We start from the raw sequence: 21,803 nt of genomic DNA on the forward strand, positions 1-21,803 counted from the left end.
AGCTGGAGAGATATATGTGAGAGGCAAATGTAGGTGGTACAAATGCATATCAGTTATTTAATAAAAGCATTTCAGTGGAATTATGCAAATTGGGTAGAAGTTGACAAATGGATTTATTTCATTGTAGTAGAGAATATTTTGAGGTCTAATAAACGATCTGGGAGCCTGGGCAACATGGTTAGACTTTTTCTCTACAAACATTTAAAAAACTAGCAAGGCATGGTGGCGCATACTTGTGGTTCCAGCTACTCAGGAGGCTGAGGTAGGAGGATCACTTGAGCCCAGGAGGTTGAGGGTGCAGTGAACTTTGTTTGCACCATTCCACTCCAGCCTGGGTGACAGAGCAAGACACTGTCAAAAAAAAAAAAAAATCTTATGAAATGGTACTACAGAGTTGGGATAAACGGTATATTAGTCAGTGATCTTCAGAAAAACAGAACTAATAGGAGATACCTATCATGGGATTATGGACACTGGCTAGTCCAAAATCTGTAGAGCTTGTATCCGCTTTCAAGTCCAAAGGCTGGAAGCTGCTATAGAACCAGGAAGAGCAAATGGTATAGTTTGAGGCCCATCAGGCAGGATAATTTTCACTTATTCTGAGGAAGATCAGCCTTTTGTTCTATTCAGGCCTTGAAATGATTGGATGCCAATCCTAGATTATCTGCTTTGTCTAGTCTACCAATTTAAATGTTAATCTCATCCAAAAAACACCTTCACAAAAACAGAATAATGTTTGACCAAGTATCTGGGCACCCTGTGGCCCAATCAGGTTGACGCAAAATTAACCATCACACAGAGATGGAGAGGAAGTTGAACTATAGAGAACAATTCTAAGTTTTTGAGTAAGGAAATAACATCATAGAGCACTTGAGGACTATTCTAATAGCAGTACATAGAAAAAGTGTGAGAAATAGACTTGACTCAAGAAAAGTTGGTAGCTGTGGAAAGAGCTAGCAGGGAGGAGGAGGAGCTCCGGAATTCATGTCTAAAGGGGAAAGATTATGCCTTGATTATCAGCTACGACTATAAAGAGAGGCTACTAATTTGAGTTTAAAGAGATATCAGCCTGGGGATTCAAAGTTAAGTTGAAATAGGGAAGTTGGGAAAGTTTTGCTTTTTTGGATTTCTAAAAAAGATTTATTTTGTCTGCCTCTGAAAAAATAATTCTGAAAACCACAGTTTTATTCTACTTTACCCTTAAATATATTAAAAATATGTTTGAGAGAAATAAATGATCAGTTTTGTTTTGGGGATAATTATAATGTAGTATAGTGTAATATATCACATATAATAATAGAATATAAATTTTTGATGTTAATAAGCCATACAAGTAGAAGAGTCTGTGGCTATGTAAGTACAAATGAGTTGGAAACTCCCCTTTTTTTCTTAGCCAAATAAGGGATATTGAGCCAGGAAAACAGCACTTCCAATGTCACAGATCTAGGGCACCTATTTTTTTATTTGGGGATGTTTACATATTTTTTGTTGTACAAACAAAAATACAAAAATTCCTAATCCAAGTACATAATAAAAAAAGACCACATAAATTAGAGGCAGATCTTGAATTTAGAATAATTCTCTTTTTAAAAAAAAAAAAAAAAAAAAAAACATGCGGTGGCGCAGTGACTCACACCTGTAATCCCAGCACTTTCGGAGGCCAAGGCAGGCGGATTGCCTGAGCTCAGGAGTTCCCGACCAGCCTGGGCAACATGGTGAAACCCCTTCTCTACTAAAATACAAAAAAATTAGCTGGGCGTGGCAGCATGCACCTGTAACAGTCCCAGCTACTTGGGAAGCTGAGGCAGGAGAATTGCTTGAATCTGGAAGGCAGAGGTTGCAGTGAGCTGAGATCGCGCACTCCAGCCTGAGCAACAGAGCAATACTCCATCTCAAAAAACAAACAAACAAACAAACAAACAAAAAACATGCAGGCTGGGCACACTGGCTCATGCCTGTAATCCCAGCGTATTGGGAAGCGAAGGCAAGTGGATGATTTGAGGTCAGAAGTTTGAGACCAGCCTGGCCAACATGGTGAAACCCCGTCTGTACTGAAAATAAAAAAAAAAATTCAGCTGCGCGTGGTGATCCACACCTGTAATCCCAGCTACAGCTACTGGGGAGGCTGAGGCAGGAGAATCATTTGAACCCGGGAGACGGAGTTTGCAGTGAGCCGAGATCGTTCCGCTGCAGTCCAGCCTAAGCGACAGAGTGAGACTCTGTCCAAAAAAAAAAAAAAAAAAAAGTCTAATTACAGAAGCAGAATTCAAAGTTCATAAATAGAATTCAAATGTTTGTATCTTTACTAACACAAGACAATTCTGAGCTATTATTACATGGTAGCCTGCCAGCTAACAATTCAACTTGCAGAGTTTTTGCTTTTTACTTCTTTGTAGTTACTCAGTTTTTTGTGTTGCTTCTTGCTTAACTTCCAACTTGATTTCCTCCAAACGCTGGAGAGATTCTTTAGATGCCAATATTGAAGGAAGGGCAGGGGTCTGAGTGGGAGGTGTGTGAATCCCGCACGCTGCTTCAACCAAGACAGCTCCAGATTATTTTTGTTTCGTTGGTTTCCAAAAAAGATTTGTTTTGTCCACCTATGAGAAAACAATTTTGAAAACCACAATTTTATTTCACTTTACCGTTAAGTGTATTCAAAATATTTTTGTCAGAGATTATATCTAAAAGTAAAGGTGTATCATAGGTAGTCCATAATTTATATTTAGCTCTTAGGAGTAGAACCCTTTGTAAACATAAAACGTTGATTCCCCCCTTTTAAAAACAGTATTATTGAGATTTAATTCACAGGCCATACAATTCACCCATTTAAAATATACAGTTAAATTTTTACATTGTTTTTATGTAGTTTTGCAACCATCACCGCAGTCAATTTTAGAACATTTTCATGACCCCAGGAAAACACTCCTTACCCTCTAGTGATCACTCTCTGTTTTACCCCAATCCTACAAATCCTAGGTAACCTCTAATCTACTTTCTGTCTATATGAATTTGTCTATTCTGAATATTTCATGTAAGAGGAATTATAATGTATGGTCTTTTGTGACTGGCTTCTTTAACTTAGCATTTTTTTTAGTTTCATCCATGTTGTAGCATGAATCAATATTTCATTCCTTTTTATGGCTGAATAATATTCCATCATGTGGCTATAACACATTTTATTTTTATGACTTCATTTTTATACATTCAATTTATACTCTGATTTTAGAAAACATTATCTACAAGTGTAGAAGACTGTAAGCCATGTAAAATTATCATTTGATTCAGTTATAGTTACTACGTACAAAGTGATGTGCTAGACGTTGTAAGAGACACCAAAAGAAGATAAAATAACTATCTTAGGAATACTGTTTAATGATTTACTGAGCTCCTTGTCATATTTTCTAATATCCTTACTGCAATAATCTGTGGATTGTCATCATTGTTGTTAATCCCAAAGAATTAGGACTTGATGCAAGTTATTTAAACTTTCTTGGACTCAGTTTATTTATCTTAGAAACAGAATGATAATAGAAAAGCATTAGTGAAATGATAGGTATAAAATGTTTAAACAGGGCCTAGAACATAATTATTTCTCAGTAAATATTCTATGCATCAGAAACCTAATGTATTGCCCTCCAAGACCACACTGTCTAATATGTAGGCACTGGTCACATTTTACATGCTCAGTAGTCACTTGTGGTTACTGGCTGTTATATTGGACGCACAGATAGAGAACAGTTTCATCGTTGTAGAAAGTTATATTTGCAGTATTACATACTACATATGACTACCAAACAGGGAAGAGAATTTTAAGGTAGTGATTTAGATAGCATCACATATGTTCAGAATGAGTTGGGATCTCTTCCTTCTGTAATGATCAAAGCCCAGGGAGGAGATGCTACTTGAGCTAAACTTTGAAGAACAGATACACCACAAAAAGAAGGGATCATTTAGCAATATTAGGTGCAATATATACATATCAAAAGTACAAGGCACTTAAGAAGAAAAGGATTTATGGGACATAGTGGTAAAAATAAAACTAGGGACTTAGGAAAGAATTCTAGAGGATTTTGTTGTTTTGTTTTTTGTTAACAGTGAAAGTCTTTTTTTTTTTTTTTTTTTTTGACAAGGTCTCACTGTCTTTGTGTTGCCCACATTGGTCTTGAACTCATGGGCTCAAGCAGTCCTCCTTCCTCAGCCTCCCAAAGAGCTGGGATTCCAGACGTGAGCCACCGTGCCCTGCTGTCATTAACTTTTGATAAGGGAAATTTTATGTCAGGAAGTATGATCTGACAAAATGGTTAGAATGGATAGGATGGATCAGAGGCTATAAGACTTATTCACAGGATGTTGCTACAGATCAGGTTGGGCCATTAACAGCCTGAATTTGTGATAGTGTCACACGAACATAAGGTAGGTAGATAAAACTGTGTGCCTACCTTGCACAGATATTTGTGCGTATTGAAATGTTTAGGCTAGGCGTAGTGGCTCATGCCTGTAATCCCAGCACTTTGGGAGGCCGAGGTGGGCGGATAACCTGAGGTCAGGAGTTCGAGTCCAGCCTGACCAACATGGAGAAACCCATCTCAACTAAAACTACAAAATTAGCCGGGCATAGTGGTGCATGCCTGTAACCCCAGCTACTCAGGAGGCTGAGGCAGGAGAATCGCTTGAACCTGGGAGGCGGATGTTGCAGTGAGTTGAGATCGCGCCATTGCACTCCAGGCTAGGCAACAAGAGCAAAACTCCATCTCAAAAAAAAAAAAAAAAAAACTGAACAGTGCCATAACCTCATAACCTCCTCCTTCCACCCAGCATTGCCCCCTACCGGAAAGTACTCTTTACATACTTGAGTACTGCTATGTCTTTTCTTAATCATCTGATGACTCAACATCCTAAGTTACTTCAACATTTCCTCTTATACCCTGAGTTTTGTATCATTTACCATCCTGTTTCCCTTCTTTAGATTCACTCAGATTTGTCATGGCCTCTGAAAATGTGGTGCCGAATGAATCTCAGTGTTCCAGATACGGTTTGACCAGTCTAGGATTCAGAGAAACTGTTTCCTCTACTGTACAGGCATTTTATGTGTTGATGTGTTGATGACTAAGGGGAATCCCTGGAGAAATTTTAAGCAGGAATTTGGGAAATTAGAACTGGTGCCCATTCATTCAGTATTTATTTTTATTTATACCTACCATAAGCTGTACTCAGAATTACAGATAGATATTTCATGGTAGTTGACCTGAAGAGGAAATACACACACACACACACACACACACACAAACACACACACACACACATAAAATAGTGTACCGAAGACAGATACTTGGACACATAATGTTTTTGAGTGACTTTCTCTGCGGAGGAGGAGCTCGGGAAAACGGATGTGAAGTATCTAAATGAAGCAGACATAAAAGCAAAGAAAGGAGAGAATTTCGAGAGAGGCAAAGAGTTAACAGGGTCTGGAACTTCAAAGAAGCCAAGGAGTTCCAAGAAAGGCTACTGGATTTAGCAATTATGAAATTCTTGATTGGCCGGGCGTGGTGGCTCACGCCTGTAATTCCAGCACTTTCGGAGGCTGAGGTGGGTGGATCACTTGAGGCCAGGAGTTCAAGAACAGCCTGGCCAACATGGCAAAACCCTGTCTCCACCAAAAATACAATCATTAGCCAGGTGTGGTGGCGTCCACCTGTAGTCCCAGCTACTTGGGAGGTTGAGGCATGACAATCACTTGAACTTGGGAGGCAGAGGATGCAGTGAGCCAAGATCAGGCCACTGCACTCCAGCCTGAGTGACAGAGTGAGACTCTGTCTTGAAAAAAAAAAAGGAAGAAATTCTTGATTACTTTTTTGTTTAATGAGATGGAATCAAGCTTTTAAGAGATCAAAGTTTTAATGTGAAAAGGAAGAAAGTAGAACTCTTATGAACAGAAAGCATAGGCTAAAGAGGATAGTAGGACACATGTATAGCTGTTTTTCTGGGTGAAATTTGGAATTAGTCAAGGAACTCAGTTGTTTACTTGAAAAAAAATAATAACCAGGAAAATTCTTAAAAAGTAACATAATGGGCTGGGTGCGGTGGCTCACGCCTGTAATTGCAGCACTCTGGGAGGCCAAGGTGGGCGGATCACCTGAGGTCAGGAGTTCAAGACCAGCCTGACCAACATGGAGAAACCCCTTCTCTACTAAAAATACAAAAGTAGCCAGGCGTGGTGGTGCATGCCTGTAATCCCAGCTACACGTGAGGCTGAGGCAGGAGAATTGCTTGAACCTGGGAGGCAGAGGTTGTGGTGAGCCAAGGTCGCGCCATTGTACTCCAGCCTGGGCAACAAGAGCGAAACTCCGTCTCAGGAAACCCATCTCACGTGCAGAGACACACATAGGCTCAAAATAAAGGGATGGAGGAAGATCTACCAAGCAAATGGAAAACCAAAAAAGGCAGGGGTTGCAATCCTAGTCTCTGATAAAACAGACTTTAAACCAACAAAGATGAAAAGAGACAAAGAAGGCCATTACATAATGGTAAAGGGATCAATTCAACAAGAAGAGCTAACTATCCTCAATATATATGCACCCAATACAGGAACACCCAGATTCATAAAGCAAGTCCTTAGAGACCTACAAAGAGACTTAGACTCCCACACAATAATAATGGGAGACTTTAACACCCCACTGTCAACATTAGACAGATCAACGAGACAGAAAGTTAACAAGGATATCCAGGAATTGAACTCAGCTCTGCACCAAGCGGACCTAATAGACATCTACAGAACTCTCCACCCCAAATCAACAGAATATACATTCTTCTCAGCAACACACCGCACTTATTCTGAAACTGACCACATAGTTGGAAGTAAAGCACTCCTCAGCAAATGTAAAAGAACAGAAATTATAACAAACTGTCTCTCAGACCACAGTGCAATCAAACTAGAACTCAGGATTAAGAAACTCACTCAAAACCGCACAACTACATGAAAACTGAACAACCTGCTCCTGAATGACTATTGGGTACATAACGAAATGAAGGTAGAAATAAACATGTTCTTTGAAACCAACGAGAACAAAGACACAACATACCAGAATCTCTGGGACACATTTAAAGCAGCGTGTAGAGGGAAATTTATAGCACTAAATGCCCACAAGAGAAAGCAGGAAAGATCTAAAATTGACACCCTAACATCACAATGAAAAGAACTAGAGAAGCAAGAGCAAACACATTCAAAAGCTAGCAGAAGGCAAGAAATAACTAAAATCAGAGCAGAACTGAAGGAAATAGAGACACAAAAAACCCTTCAAAAAATCAATGAATCCAGGAGCTGGTTTTTTGAAAAGACCAACAAAATTGATAGACCACTAGCAAGATTAATAAAGAAGAAAAGAGAGAAGAATCAAATAGACACAATAAAAAAATGAAAGGGGATATCACCACCGATCCCACAGAGATACAAACTACCATCAGAGAATACTATAAACACCTCTACACAAATAAACTAGAAAATCTAGAAGAAATGGATAAATTCCTCAACACATACACCCTCCCAAGACTAAACCAGGAAGAAGCTGAATCCCTGAATAGACCAATAATAGGCTCTGAAATTGAGGCAATAATTAATAGCTTACCAACCAAAAAAAGTCCAGGACCAGATGGATTCACAGCCGAATTCTACCAGAGGTACAAGGAGGAGCTGGTACCATTCCTTCTGAAACTATTCCAATCAATAGAAAAAGAGGGAATCCTCCCTAACTCATTTTATGAGGCCAGCATCATCCTGATACCAAAGCCTGGCAGAGACACAACAAAAAAAAGAGAATTTTAGACCAATATCCGTGTTGAATATCGCTGCAAAAATCCTCAATAAAATACTGGCAAACCGAATCCAGCAGCACATCAAAAAGCTTATCCACCACGATCAAGTGGGCTTCATCCCTGGGATGCAAGGCTGGTTCAACATATGCAAATCAATAAACGTAATCCAGCATATAAACAGAACCAATGACAAAAACCACATGATTATCTCAATAGATGCAGAAAAGGCCTTTGACAAAATTCAACAACCCTTCATGCTAAAAACTCTCAATAAATTAGGTATTGATGGGACGTATCTCAAAATAATAACAGCTATTTATTACAAACCCATAGCCAGTATCATACTGAATGGGCAAAAACTGGAAGCATTCCCCTTGAAAACTGGCACAAGACAGGGATGCCCTCCTCACCACTCCTATTCAACATAGTGTTGGAAGTTCTGGCCAGGGCTATCAGGCAGGAGAAAGAAATAAAGGGTATTCAATTAGGAAAAGAGGAAGTCGAATTGTCCCTGTTTGCAGATGACATGATTGTATATCTAGAAAACCCCATCGTCTCAGCCCAAAATCTCCTTAAGCTGATAAGCAACTTAGCAAAGTCTCAGGATACAAAATCAATGTGCAAAAATCACAAGCATTCTTATACACCAATAACAGACAGATAGCCAAATCATGAGTGAACTCCCATTCACAATTGCTTCAAAGAGAATAAAATACCTAGGAATCCAACTTACAAGGGATGTGAAGGACCTCTTCAAGGAGAACTACAAACCACTGCTCAATGAAATAAAAGAGGATACAAAAAATGGAAGAACATTCCATGCTCATGGATAGGAAGAATCAATATCATGAAAATGGCCATACTGCCCAAGGTGATTTATAGATTCATGCCATCCCGATCAAGCTACCAATGACTTTCTTCACAGAATTGGAAAAAACTACTTTAAAGTTCATATGGAACCAGAAAAGGGCCCACATTGCCAAGTGAACCCTAAGCCAAAAGAACAAAGCTGGAGGCATCACGCTACCTGACTTCAAACTTTACTACAAGCCTACGATAACCAAAACAGCATGATACTGGTACCAAAACAGAGATATAGACCAATGGAACAGAACAGAGCCCTCAGAAATAATACCACATATCTATAACTATCTGATCTTTGACAAACCGGACAAAAACAAGAAATGGGGAAAGGATTCCCTATTTAATAAATGGTGCTGGGAAAACTGGCTAGCCATATGTAGAAAGCTGAAACTGGATCCCTTCCTTACACCTTATACAAAAATTAATTCAAGATGGATTAAAGACTTAAATCTTAGCCCTAAAACCATAAAAACCCTAGAAGAAAACCTAGGCAATACCATTCAGGACATAGGCATGGGCAAGGACTTCATATCTAAAACACCAAAAGCAATGGCAACAAAAGCCAAAATTGACAAATGGGATCTCATTAAACTAAAGAGCTTCTGCACAGCAAAAGAGACTACCATCAGAGTGAACAGGCAACCTACAGAATGGGAAAAAATTTTTGCAATCTATTCATCTGACAAAGGGCTAATATCCAGAATCTACAATGAAGTCAAACAAATTTACAAGAAAAAAACAACCCCATCAACAAGTGGGTGAAGGATATGAACAGACACTTCTCAAAAGAAGACATTTATGCAGCCAACAGACACATGAAAAAATGCTCATCATCACTGGCCATCAGAGAAATGCAAATCAAAACCACAAAGAGATACCATCTCACACCAGTTAGAATGGCGATCATTAAAAAGTCAGGAAACAACAGGTGCTGGAGAGGATGTGGAGAAATAGGAACACTTTTACACTGTTGGTGGGACTGTAAACTAGTTCAACCATTGTGGAAGTCAGTGTGGCGATTCCTCAGGGATCTAGAACTAGAAATACCATTTGACCCAGCCATCCCATTACTGGGTATATACCCAAAGGATTATAAATCATGCTGCTATAAAGACACATGCACACATATGTTTATTGAGGCACTATTCACAATAGCAAAGACTTGGAACCAACCCAAATGTCCAACAATGATAGAGTGGATTAAGAAAATGTGGCACATATACACTATGGAATACTATGCAGCCATAAAAATGATGAGTTCATGTCCTTTGTAGGGACATGGATGAAGCTGGAAACCATCATTCTCAGCAAACTATCGCAATGACAAAAAGCAAACACCTCATGTTCTCACTCATAGGTGGGAGTTGACCAGTGGGAGCCCTTGGACACAGGAAGGGGAACATCACCTACCGGGGCCTATCGTGGGGTGGGGTGGGGCGGGGGGGAGGGATAGCATTAGGAGATATACCTAATGTAAATGACAAGTTAATGGGTGCAGCACACCAACATGGCACATGTATAAATATGTAACAAACCTGCATGTTGTGCACATGTACCCTAGAACTTCATAATAAAAAAAAAGTAACATAATGAGGAAAGACTCTGCCACTAAGATACTAAAACATAATACAAAGCTATATTGATTTAAATTGTGTGTAAGAATACTTTAATAGGCGGATCAATTGGTTGAATAGAAAGTACAGAAGTAGACTCAAATACTTATGGAAATTTAGTACATGTTAAAGGTGATGTTTCCAGTTGGCATAGAAAAGGTGTATTATACAACAATAAGAGATAGTGTGACAATGGGCTAGGCATCTGTACACACACAGAATGCTGGATTCTTATCTCACACCTTACAATAAAAATTTCAGATGAAACAAAGGTTTTATCTTGAAAAATAAAAACAAAAAAGTATTAGATTAAGCCTTGGGAGAATTATTTCTTTATACCAGAGGTGAGAACTCCTAAGTTGGACACAAACCTCAAAAGTCACAATGGAAAAGATTAATTAATTTGATTAAGTAAAAATATAAAAATTTCACAGTCAAATATCATAAGCAGAGCAAAAAGACTAACTATAAACTGTGGGAAACATTTAAAATTCTGTATTGTAAATAAGATACCTTAGTGTATTAGAAGCATCTAGAAATCAATGAGAAATACCAACTATTTCATAAAATAAAAAACAGACAAGCGATGAAAAGGGTAATAAATCTAGTAACTCCTAAAATCTTGATGAGATTGTCATATTTTTAGAACAGACAAGTGAATTAAGACTACACTGATGGACCATTTTTTAAATCCATCAGATAGGCAAAGGTAAAAATTTTGATTAGTTCTGTGGAGGAAAAGCAACCTCACACATTGTGAAATAAGTTGATTGTAACTGTGTGAATTTATTTCTAGTTTCTCTATTCTGTACCGTTGCTCTGTGTGTCTGCTCTTGTGCCAGTGCCATGCTGTTTTGGTTACTATAGCTCTGTAGTATATGTGATGCCTCTAGCTTTGTTCTTTTGCTCAGGATTGCTTTAGTTCTTCAAGGTATTTTGTGGTTCCATACAAATTTTAGGATTATTTTTTCTATTTCTGTGAAGAATGACATTGGTATTTTGTATTTCGATAGAGATTGCATTGAATATGCATATCACTTTGGTCAGCATAGAAATTGTAACAATATTAATTCTTCCAATCCATGAGCATGGGATATTTTTCCATTTTTTGTGTCCTCTTCCATATCTTTCATGGGTGTTTTATAGTTTTCCTTGTAGAGCTCTCTCACTGTTTTGGTTAAATTTATTCCTAGGTATTATTTTATTTTATTTTTCATAGCCATTGTAAATGGGATTGCTTTCTTTTTTTGATTGATTATTGTTAGTGTATAGAAATGCTACTGATTTGTACATGTTGGTTTTGTACTCTGCAACTTTACTGAATTTATCAGTTCTAATAATTTTTGGTGGAATCTTTAAGTTTTTCTAAATGTGAGATCACATCATCTGCTAAGAAGGATAATTTGACTTCTTTTCAATTTACATGTCCTTTCTTTCTTTCTCTTGCGTAATTGGTTTGGCTAAGACTTTCAATACTGTGTTGAATAGAAGTGATAAATTGACATCACATTTCACCTTTTCTTTTAACAAAAAAAAGGTTTTACAATGGGTCAGCCCAATATGAACTATTGGAAACATCTCTAAGATAAATTAAGGAAATACACACACTATGGAATAAAACAGCATGAAGAATCTATGTTTAAGAGGTAGCTATCTATTCTCCAGGGATTTATGTTACCCTTCCACAGAGTAAAGTTGAATAAGTACCAACTCAGGGACTAAACTTCCCAGCTTCTCCTGCATTTAAAATCACTGTTACTTCTTGTGGAATATGTGCAAAGTGATCTGATAGGACTTCTGGGCAGGGTGATTAAGAAGCAATTATGTCTTAGTCTCTCTCTCTTTTTCCTCCATTTGCTGCTAAAGTGAAGACTGAAGCCCTAGGCTATGGCAGAAGTTGGGCGCCTGAAGTACACATGGAAATATGCCAACTGAACATTGGACTATCACGTGAGTCCAAACTAAACTTTCATTGTGTTAAACCACTGAGATTTTAGGGTTTAGTTATTGCAGCAGCTAGCATTACCTCACCTAAGCAGTATGTTGTTATTTGAATGTATCTATTAAATGTAATACATGTGTGCATCTGTATGTACAGTGTGAGAGAGGGAATACACAAACTGAGAATGGTGTTTCACTCTTGGGATGGATGGTATTCAGGTTCAACATAAGAAGGAGACTTCTCATGTTCTGTTCTTTATACCATATTGTTTGAGTGTAATATCTAGCAAGAAAAAAAAATATTTGACCTTAGAAGGAAAGGAAAAAGTAGGGAGAATATTAGAGATATGAAAGATACTGAAGGAATAGGGAATACTTGAAGAAGTAAATTTCTTAGATGCATTAAGAAAAAAACTGATTCAAAGGCATAGTTAGAGGCTTATAATCAATAGAGATTCCTTATCCTCTGACATGAGAGGTGGCGGAAATAGCAGTTATATTGCCCATAACAAGAAAAATAGTGCAAGTGAAAAAATACCAAAGTGTAATTTCTCACCTGTCAGATGGACAGAAACCCAAAAGTTAGATAATACATTCTGTTGGCAAGCCTGTGGGGAAACAACATTCTCATATATCAGTGGTGGGAGGAACAAGAATATGGTAAAAAACATATCTTTGACCTAGGACTTCCCCTGTGGTTATCTGTCCTGTAGGTCAAGGGTCTCCTACCCTTGGGCCATGGATCAATACCAGTCTGTGACCTGTTAGGAACCGGTAGCAGGAGGTGAGTAGCAGCCTAGCGAGCACTACTGCCTAAGCTCCACCTCCTGTCAGATCAGTAGTGACATGAGATTTTCATAGGAGCAGAAACCCTATTGTGAACTCCAAACACAAGGAATCTAGGTTATGCACTACTTATGAGAATCTAATGCCTGATGATCTGAGGTGGAACAGTTTCATCCTGAAACCACCGCCCCCATGTGTGGAAAAACTGTCTTCCACAAAACTGGTCCCTGGTACCAAAAAGGTCAGGGACCACTGCTGTAGGTAAACCGGCACTGGTACAAAATGACAGAAATATACACAGTCATTTATTATAGCATTGTTATATTGTTATATTGTTATTATAGCATTGTTGCATGAATACAGGATTGGAAATAAATCAAGGATCTAGTAATAAGGGACTGGTTGAATAAACCATGGAACACACGCAAACACACACACACGTATACAAAATAGAGCTGTATATACTGGTATGGAGAGATATACAGAATGTATGAAGCTGGTGGGGGAAAGGGAAACAATATATAGAGCAGTGTTTATTGTTTGTTACCTTTTGTAGGAAGAGTGGAAAAGTAAGAGTATATATTTGTATTTTCTTGTATTTTTGTAAAGAAACTGGAAAAATAAAAAAATAAGCAATTAATGAAATGGTTACCTATAAGGAGTTGACAGGAAATATGGTGGCAGGAGTGGGACAAAGATTCATCTGTTGAATTTTTTGTATAACATTGACTATTTAAAAACTTTTTGTTGTGTACTTTACACAAAAGAAGAAAGAATAGGTTAACTAACCTTGATACCCATCACCTAGCCTCAACAATTATCAATGCATGAGCTATATATTACTTCATCCATAATTCCACACCCATTTCCCTTCACTAAATTATTTTAAAGTCAGTGTCAGACATCACATTATTTCATCTGTATATATCCATAAATATTTCACTGTGTATCGCTAACAGATAAAGGCTGTTTTTTAAAAAATCATATCACACTAAAAATTATTGTAATTTCTTATGTCTAATGGAAATTTAAATAATATCTAATTAGACTACATTTTTGTGACCATTACCTTATATTTCAGCTGCCCTGTTTCCTTCTTTATTTATAGTGTCTAAGTTTATTGTGGGTCTTCTTAGTACAAATTAGCAATAAATTTTCTCTTGGAAATAATCTCAGAGAAAAGCCTCAAGAATATTACAAAGAATTTCTGTATACTCTTCCCCCAGATACCCAAATTTACCATATTTGCTTTTTATCGTCCTCACAGTCTGTCTCTATGTATGATATCATATATTTAATTATATATGTGTTATGTTTTTCTGAACCATTTAAGGGTAAGTTGCAGACATAACACCTCTTTCCCCCAAAATACGTTCATTTGTATTTTCTAAGAATATTCTGATATATAACCACAGGGGAAATTAACATGATACAATACTATTATGAAATCTACAAATCTGATTCATATTACACCTTTTTTTCCCTTGTATTTCTTTGCCCTTACAGGAAATAAATAAATTTTTTTTCTGTATCAGAGTGCAATCTAGTATCTCACGTTGCATTTATTGTCAGATCTCTTAGTTTCCTTTAATCTGAAGTCATCCTTGTTTGTCTTTCATGACTTTAACCTTTTTTAAGTAGTGCAGGCTAGATATTTTGAAAAATATTACTCAGTTTGGGTTTGTCTGATGTTTCTGCATGGTTAGAATTTTTGGTGAGGACACCACAGAAGTGACTTGGTATCTTTCTCAGTGTATCATATTAGGAGGGATGTGATATCTTTTTATTCACATGTTTATGTTTAATGTTGATGTTAACTTGGATCATTTGGTTTATGTGCCATCTTATAGGTTTCCCATTGTGAAGTTACTCTTTTCTGTCTTATAATTAGCAAGAATTTTGTTGGTAAAATAATTTGAGATGATGGAGATATCTTGTTCTTCGTAAGGTTTTCACCTATGAATTGTAATATATATTGATGATTCTTGACTAAATCTGCTTTTACTATAATATTTGCCAAATGATTTTCTTACCAAATAGTCCTTTCACATTAACTGGCTGGTGTGTTGCTATGAAGAAAAGCTTCTCCTCCTCTCCCATTAAGAAAAAAAAAAGGATCATTATGGACTCACGGATATCACATTTTTTCGGTGCTTATATTGTCCCAAATTCAGCCAGTAGAAATCTCTTCAAGCTGGCTCCAGTGTTTCTCAAATGTCCCTGTCTTTTTTTTTTTTTTTTTTGACAGGGTCTTACTCTGCTGCCCAGGTTGGACTGCGGGTGGCACAATCACAGCTCACTGCTGCTTAGACCTGAGTTCAGGTATTTTCCCACTTCAGCCTCCTAAGTAGCTGGGACTACAGGTGTTTACCACCACAGCTGGCTAACTTTTTTGATTTTTTGCTGTTGTTGTTGTTGTTAGTAGAGACAAGGTCTCACCATATTGCCCAGGCTGGTCTTGAGCTCCTGAGCTCAAGCGATCCTCCTGTCTCGGCCTCCCAAAGTGCTGGGATTACAAGTGTGAGCCTCCAAACTTGGCCCCTAACATTTTTTTTTTTTTAATCTCTTCCTTGCTTTCTGGTATAACAAAATGTTCCAGACTCATGTTCTATATTCCTTGCCGCAGTTCTTCTATTAAGCCGTTTCTCCACGGAGCCCTGGTTTCTTTTAATGATGTAAATCGTCATCTGTATACCAGATATACTTATTGTTACCAATTTTCAATTCTTCTTGCCTCAGTGTTGACTTTTAAAGCATGTAAATGTATTGTCTTTTTAAAACATTATAGTTAAAAAAACAGACCTGAAATCTCAAATAGATTGCAAAACCAAGTGAATATACCATTAAGAAGAAAAATGTAATACTGTCTGAGGACGCAGCCTTTAGAGTTGAATAGTTTAGGGTTCAAGTTCACCACCCCCAGTTAATAGTTTTGTAATTTCATTTTATTTACCTGCCAAATGATGATGGACAACCTCATTGGGTTGTTGTGAAGATTTAATGAGATTTAAACCTAGTGACTCATATTTTACATCTAAATGTAGCGATGGATTTATGAATAACTGTTTATACTTAGCAAGTATTGGACATTATATTCAGGAAGTATTTGTTGAGTTGAATTACAGCTCTCTCAACTATGAGATACATTTCTAGATTCATTAGTAGTGGACTGTTTCTAGTATTCCCTAATTCCATATTATTAATTCATAGACATGCGGACACAAAGCAACCTGGAATTTCTCTTCAGCTCCAGGATGTTCTGAGTTGATAGAAACTTGAGCCAACAATGCCTAGATCAGACTTGTTAGATATACGGAAATAATTTATAAAAACCATTTATTTCAGATTAAACCTATATCTGCCTTATTACTAAATTTCTGCAGGTATATTATTATAGTGTTTTAAACTTTGACACTCTAGAATTATAGGATGAAAGTGAGAAGCAGGGAGAACAGCAGAATATTGGATTTAACATAATAGTGGAACTCATGTAGTTTAGCACAGGAAGGAATAGACAGGAGCGTGTTATTATAAATTGGATTTTCAGTTGGTTCATACATGTCATACAATATGAAAGTGTTCATTTAGGTTCTTATCAACTTCAGGAAGATGGCAAGTTGGCTGTTTTTGCAGCTGCATCTGTTATAGTTTCTTATTCCCCAATAATTATGAACTGTATATATTCAAGATATAATATACACATGGCACTGATGGAACTATTATGCTATCATTGTCAGTAGTATTCACTCCTACCCTGCCAAATAAGCACCATACTGAATGTTTTGGATGGGGAAAAAAGGGACAAGCCAGTGCAGCAATGGTGGTGGTTAGTCACTTATACTATAGCAAAAAATTGGACTGGAGAAGGACCATTTCCTTCAGCATAACTCTCTATATTTCATAAGCTTTGCCCAAAACTATTCGAACCAGCAAAAATGACTTATCCTAATTTATAAAATGTTTGCCAACATTAATTAGATGTTTCTTCTACTTCTCTTTATATAGATTACCTTGAAGGAATGTATGTTCTTCACGTGGATGGAGAGAGATGCAGTGTGTGTTTATTTTAGAAATACTGTAGGAATATAGAAAACATAAGTAAAAGTTGTGATGGATAGTTGAAAGGTTGCCTTCTACAGACATTGTATTAGTCAGGGTTCTTTTAAAGGGATAGAACTAATAGGACAGATATAGATATATATATTATTATCAGACTTACTTAACTTACATGATCACAAGGCCCCACAATAGGCTCTCTGCAAGTTGAGGAGCATGGAGAGCCAGTCCGAGGCCCCAAACTGAAGAACCTGAAGTCCGATGTTTGAGGGCAGCAAGCATCCAGCATGGAAGAAAGATGTAGGCTGGGAGGCTAGGCCCATCTCGTCTTTTCACATTTGTCTGCCTGCTTTATATTCCCTGGGAGTTGATTAGATTGTGCCCACCAGATTAAGGGTGGATCTGCCTTCCCCAGCCCAGGGACTCAAATGTTAATCTCTTTTGGCAATACCTACACAGACACACCCTGGATTAATACTTTGTATCCCTCAATCCAATCAAGTTGACACTCAGTACTAACCATCACAGACATGTAGGCAGAACTACAAAAAGGAAAAGAAGGAACTGTGATAGCTATCATATGAGAACTATGTAATAACTATGTAATGGGATTTTATAAATATTCTGATAATTTTTTTAAATGACATAAGTAAGCTAAGGTTTTCTTATATTCCACACTACAGGGTGAGGATTGAGTTACTCTTTTTATAGTATCTTTAAGATTCACAATTAAAATATATTATGAAATCTGCCAGACACAGTGGGCCACGCCTGTAATCCCAACACTTTAGGATGCCAAGGTGGGTGGATCATTTGTAGTCAGGAGTTCGAGACCCACCTGGCCAACATGGTGAAACCACCACTGTACTAAAAATACAAAAATTAGCTGGGTGTGGTGGTGTGCACTTGTAGTCCCAGCTACTTGGGAGGCTGAGGTGGGAGGATCGTTTCAACTTGGGAGGTGGAGGTTGCAGTGAGCCAAGGTGGTACCACTGCACTGCAGCCTGGGTGAGAATGAGACTCTGTCTCAAAAAATAAAGAAAATATATTATGAAATAGTTACAGTACTGTAAAAAGTATTACAGTATGGCACAAACTTGTGGCAGCATGTGCAGCTGTTCTCAGAAGGCAATGCAGAGTGGTGTGGGCGTGTCATTGCTCTAAACTTTTCAATGATTGCTAATGACTGTTTCACTTGGGCATGTAAAAACCATAAACTTAATTCCATTAATTCTCAATACAAAAAGATGTGTTCATGGAATGTTCAGGTTTTCATTTTCCATTGCTTTTCAGACCCTAGGGAAACCTTGAAATTATTCCTTAAAATCTGAAACAAGAGTTTAGATGTAGACCTTCATGTTTTGTTACTCCTGACATTATCCCTGGATAATATCATTCATTCTAATAGTTTTAGCCACAATACATATGTGGTGACTTAAAGCACACCTCAATACCACCATTTTCTTTTCTTTTTTTTTTTTGTTTTTTTGTTTGTTTGCTTGTTTGTTTAGACAAAGTCTCACCCTGTCGCCCAGGCTGGAGTGCAGTGGCGCGATCTTGGCTCACTGCAACCTCTGCCTCCCGGGTTCAAGCAATTCTCCTGCCTCAACCTCCCGAGTAGCTGGGATTATAGACTCGTGCCACCACGCCCAGCTAATGTTTATATTTTTAGCAGGGATAGGGTTTCACCATGTTGGCCAGGCTGGTCTTGAACTCCTGACCTCGTGATCCACCTGCCTCAGCCTCCGAATGTGCTGGGATTATAGACGTGAGCCACCGCGCCCAGTGCCACCGTTTTCTACTGCATCAATACTGAAACAACAACTAATGATCCAAATAGACCATGCTCTTTTCTTTCTTCGTATTGTTTGCTCTACCAGAAATACCTGATTCTCAGGAGCTCCACTGTTCTAATCCATGTCTTATTTAGTTGACTAACTTTTGCTTATATTCCAAGATAAGTTGCACACCACCTCTACTAAAGAGCTTTCCCTGATACCTGCCAACATCTGTGGACCTTGCACTTCCTGATTTTCTGCATCAAATCTATTCCTGAAAGTATGCTGAATAATAAGGTTTTGGATAATAAAAGCCTTCATTGCATTATTTTAAATGGAAAGAAACAGATTAAACATTCTAATCAACGAACAAGGATTTCCAGAATGAATAAAAGAGCAAGATGCCACCATATGCTCTCACAAGAGACATACTTTGGATTCAAAGACACAAAAAGGTTCAAACTAATGGATAGGAAAACTTATACCACAGAAACAGTAATCAAAATAGAGCTGAAGTTGGTGTACTAATATGAGACTTTAAGGCAAAAATTGTTATTAGAGTCATAACAGGACAATTTATAATTAAAGTGTCAATCCATCTAGAAGATGTAAAAATATCAAACAAATATGTACTAACACCAGACCCAAAAACATAAAAAGCAACAACCAGCAGAATCGAAGGGAGACGTAGACAGTAAAATAATAATAGTTGGAGACTTCGTACCCCATTTTCAATAATAGCACAACTAGGAAGAAGATCAACAAGGAAGTGTCATACAATACCACCAACTAACATGAACTAACAGGATCTATAAAACACTCCTCACAGCAACAACAAAAGTATATATTCTTCTCAAGCATACATAGAATAGTCTCCAGAATAGACCATCTGTAGTCCATAAAATAAGCCTCAATAAATTTAAATGATTGAAATCATACAAAGCATGTTTTCCTACCACATTGGAATTAAATTAGAAACAAGGGAAAGAAATTTGGGAAATCCAGAAATATATGAATAATTAACAATACACACATGACCAATGAATGAAAAATTTAACAAATGAAATGAGAAAATACTTAGAGATTAATGAAAACAAAAATAAAACACAGCAAAAGGTATGAGATACAGTTAAAGCAGTACTTACATGAAATTATTGATATAATGCCTATATTTAAAAAAAGAGTTGAAGTCAATAACAATCTTAAGAAGCAATAAAAAGAACAAACTAAACACAGTGAGGCAGAAGAAAATAATTAAAATTTGAACAAAAATAAATATAATACAAGATAGAAAAACAATAGAGAAAATCAATGAAACCAAAATTTGGTTCTTCGAAAAGATCAACGAAATGGACAAAACTTTAGCAGACCAATAAAAAAGAAGATTCAAATTATTAAAATCAGAAATGAAGGAGGAAACAACACTTAAACCGCATGTCCTCACTTATAAGTGGGAGCTGAATGATGAGAACACATGGACACAAGGAGGGGAACAAAACACACTGGGCCCTGTAGGGGGTGGAGCTGGAGGGAGGGAGAGCATCAAGGATAAATAGCTAATGCATGCAGGACTTAATACGTAGATGATGAGTGTGGCAAACCACCACGGCACACGTTTATCTATGTAACAAACCTACACGTCCTGCACATGTATTCCAGAACATAAAATTAAAGAAATGAAATGAAAAGGATCGTAAGGTAACACTATAAACCACTGTACACCAACAAATTATACAACTTAATGAGATGGAAAATTCCTAGGAAGACAAAAACTACCAAAGCTGACTCAAGAAAAAATAAAAATTTGAATAGACCTGTATAAAAAGTAAAGAAATTTAATTAGTAATTTTTAAAATTCCCACAAGCCTAGGCCCAAATACCTTCATTGGTAAATTGTACCATTTGTTTAAAGAACATTAACACCAATCCTTTACAAATGCTTACAAAAATACCTGAGTAGGAAGTACTTCCCAACTTATTCTTGTCAAGTCAGTATTTCCCCGATTCCAAAACTAGACAAAGCAAACATGAAAAAACAATGCTGACCAATTTCCCTTGTAAATATAGATGCAAAAATCTTCAACCAAATACTAGCAAATCAAATCCAGCTATATTATAATATATATATTCACTATAACCGAGTGGGATTTATCCTAGGAATGGAAGTTTGCTTTGACATCTGAAAATCAATCTATGTAATGCATCAAATTAATACAACAAAGGACAAGAATACATAATCATTTCAATAGATACAGAATAAGTTTTTGGCAAAATTCAACATTCTTTCATGATAAAAACATCCAGCCAACTAGGAGTAGAAAGACAATCTGCCAACCTGATAAAAAGCATCTTCAAAAACCACACAGCTAACATACTTCTTGGTGAAATACTAAATGCTTTTCAGAAAGATCAGGTACAAGATGATGTCCACTCTCAGTACTTCTATTTAACCTTGTACTAGAAGTTCTAGCCAGAGCATTTAAGCAAGAGAAAGGAATAAAAGGCATCCAGTTTGGGGAAAAAAATGTAAAACTCTTTCTGTTTGCATGATCTTGTATAAGAATACTTCATTTTACTGTACTTCACAGATACTGCCTTTTTTTTTTCTTCTTTTTTAAACAAATGGATGGTTTGTGGCAACCCTGTGTGGATGAAGCCTATAGGCACAATTTTTCCAACAGCACGTCCTCACTTTGTCTCTCTGTGTCACATTTTGGTAATTCTTGCAATATTTCAAACTTTTTTATCATTATTATATCTGTTATGCTGATCTTCGATCAGTGATCTTTGATGTTACTATTGTAATTGTTTTGAGGCACTACAAACTGTCTATGAAAGATGGTGAACTTAATGAATGTGATGTGTGTTCTGACTGCTCCACTGACTGGCCATTTCCCTGTCTCTCCCTATCCTCAGGCCTCCCTATTTCCTAAGATACAACAATATTCAAATTAGG

At 37.2% G+C, this 21,803-nt stretch overlaps 1 long non-coding RNA gene across 1 annotated transcript in view; it reads right to left on the reverse strand.

The window, feature by feature from the left end:
- Positions 1-802: 802 nt before the first annotated feature.
- Positions 803-21,803, reverse strand: part of LOC117976281 (uncharacterized) — a 103,498-nt gene continuing 82,497 nt past the window's right edge. The window contains exon 2 of the long non-coding RNA XR_004666910.3: positions 803-2,597. This is a non-coding gene — a long non-coding RNA (uncharacterized LOC117976281). The remainder of the gene's footprint in view (positions 2,598-21,803) is intronic.

Source organism: Pan paniscus, chromosome 18 (genome assembly GCF_029289425.2).
Source record: "Pan paniscus chromosome 18, NHGRI_mPanPan1-v2.0_pri, whole genome shotgun sequence".
NCBI lineage: Eukaryota > Metazoa > Chordata > Mammalia > Primates > Hominidae > Pan > Pan paniscus.